The 2,678-nt window shown below is 44.1% G+C and overlaps 1 long non-coding RNA gene across 1 annotated transcript; it reads left to right on the forward strand.

Annotated features, from left to right (window-relative positions):
* Nucleotides 1-729: 729 nt before the first annotated feature.
* LOC134882352 (uncharacterized) lies at nucleotides 730-2,111 on the forward strand. The gene is made up of 2 exons (XR_010168146.1): nucleotides 730-979; nucleotides 1,287-2,111. It is a non-coding gene; the product is annotated as an uncharacterized LOC134882352 (long non-coding RNA).
* Nucleotides 2,112-2,678: the final 567 nt, after the last annotated feature.

Genomic DNA, 2,678 nt, shown 5'->3' on the forward strand with positions numbered 1-2,678 from the left:
AAACAAACCAGAGCCGGAAGGAACGCATCTCTGTGCTATTCACAGATTTTGATAGGCTCACAGTCTTGATTGACCTGTTCAGAGGTATCTTGAATGAGTAGGAAAATCCATGGCTAGTTTACATACATTTATTTATTACTTGGTGGTAATGGCCCAGCTCTCCTGGATGGCATAGCTTTTTAGTTAAGACAAGGTGCAAATGGAACAGTTAGGTCTATTTTTCAACAAAAGTAATCCACCTCAAGAGAATTCCTTACAGCATTGTATAGTTAGTAACTGTACTGTAATTACCTAGTTGCATAGTAGTAACTGATGTCTTGTTCTAAGTTTTAATTACAACTAATGGAAACATGCCTAAATGTTTTTTGTATGTTTACAGGTGTCCTTCCAACATTTCAGGCATTTCTGAAAAAACTGCAACATGAGAAACCAATGGTGCACTTGTTGCATGTTGAAATGTTGGCACTGGTAAGAGAGCTGCTAAGCAAATTCATGAAGCCAGGAGCTATCCCCCTGAGTGTCAAAGAGATCCTCAAGATCAATGTACGGGATGCAGCGTTACAGCTGCCTAACAAATCCCTGTGTGTTGGAAAATATGGATACTCTGCCATGACCAAGGCCCGTGTGGCGAAGACACTGTGGGTTGGAAACTTGTACAACTCCCTCAGAGAGGGCTACATGAAGGCAGCAGAGTTTCTACTCAAAAACCTTCCCCTCGAGAACCACATGGTCACCTCACTCTCGGCTCTGACCCCATCCCTCATACAGTGTGACTCCTTAGGTTCAGCATTCATGGCATTAGGGAAGGCCTTGCCTAATGTGGTTCCACCTGAAGCACTCGGCCCACTGCGGGAGGAGGTTCGTGCATACCAAATAGATGCTGACCTGGTACCTCTGGCCAATACCTATGTTGAAGAAAACAGCCGAGTGGATGTGGACTGGTGGAGTCAGGTGGCACTTCTAAGAAATTCAGAAAGAGGTGTGAGATACCCAACCCTGATCAAACTTGTGAAAGCCCTTCTTTCAATTTTCACAGGCCCGCTGGTGGAGGGGTCTTTCAACATAATGGATGACATACTGGAGGCAGACAGGTGCAGGATGAATGTGGAAACGTATGAGAGCCTCGCCATAATTAAGTCAACAATGAAAGCCAGGAAGTGGACGGCCTCAACAATGTTAATTGACCAGCCTTTAAGGAATTCTTGCCTTTCCTCCTATAAAACATACCAACTCCACCTAGAGAAAAAGAAGGCAAGAGAACAGGGAATGAGGGAGAAAAGGATGAGTGAGGCCATGAGGGTGAGGTCTACAGCGGTGGCAAACAGAATAGTGACCCAGGCGAAGAAATCAAAAGGGCCATCCTCTTCCTCCACTAGGCCAGCTGCCTCACCTAGACCAACCAGACCTTCACCAAAGACCATCTCCTCTGCAAAAACAAGACCTTTTCGACCCACTGGGCCCTCCACCACCTCCTCTGGGGCAGCTAAAAAGCCATCCAGCTCCTCCTCTGGGCCCTCTGCCTCCTCGTCTGGGGCAACTAATAAGCCTTCCGCCTCCTCATCTGGGCCCTCTGCCTCCTCATCTGGGCCCTCTGCCTCCTCATCTGGGCCCTCTGCCTTCTCATCTGGGCCCTCTGCTTCCTCATCTGGGCCCTCTGCCTCCTCCTCTGGGCCATCCACTGCATCCTCTGGGCAACCAAAGTTATTTTCTCTGTTTCATGGTCCAGCCAAGAAATCCTCTTCAATAGCCTCAACTACCTCTGGAAAAAGGAAGAGTTCGGATGACTCAGAACCCGGAAAAAAGAGGAAAAAATAGAGCACTTTGTTTCATTTTTTGAATCTAGTTTTGATAACTTAAACCCCACTAAAAAGTACTTTGGAGATACAAATGCACTTTGTTTATTTCTTTCTATTTGATTTAAGTTATCATTTCATGTAGGAGTTAATGTTTTTGATTACTTGTTTTGATATTACTTGATATAACTTTCTATTGGTTTTATTAACATCTGTGTATTTAATTTGCCATTTTATTTCTGATGAACAAAGTTCAAAGTTATTGAAATGTTGAAATTGTTGAATTATTTGATTTATTAAAACTGTTTGAAAAGTAAATCAGTCCTTTTAATGTACCCTAAATTTCAGAGTGCATTTACTACAGCATGCTCAAAATTCACTATTTAAGAGTGTTTTTATCAAAAGGGGGGCACCAGGGGGGTCACGGCCACGGAAGGGGGCCATGGCCCCCAGTTTGGGAACCATTGTGAACACTATACAATAATCTGCATACATGTATATAGTTGTTTGCATGAGTCTAAAAAGTTTAGGCTCAGGATTTTTTTTTGCTTTAATCCCTGACTACAGCTCAACAGGGTGCTACAAAAAACAAACAAACATTGTGATCGCTAATTGATATAATGTGGAGTGAAATGTGCACCCTTAGGTGGCCTCTCCTTCTCTTGCCTTCAAACAATGTCAGATGATGACTACGGTGTGTGTGAGGGTCAGAGAGCAATAGTAGGGCCGTTTCCACTCAGAAAGTCCCAGGTAAAAACAGGAGACAGGAACTTTTACAGGAACGTTCCTCTCACTCTGCCTTCTAAACCACTGTGTCTCCACTGCAGAGTAGTTCCCATTCGCAACGTCATCAATGTGCAACAGTTTCAACCGTGACGTCACTGA

Source organism: Eleginops maclovinus, chromosome 20 (assembly GCF_036324505.1).
Source record: "Eleginops maclovinus isolate JMC-PN-2008 ecotype Puerto Natales chromosome 20, JC_Emac_rtc_rv5, whole genome shotgun sequence".
Classification (NCBI taxonomy): domain Eukaryota; kingdom Metazoa; phylum Chordata; class Actinopteri; order Perciformes; family Eleginopidae; genus Eleginops; species Eleginops maclovinus.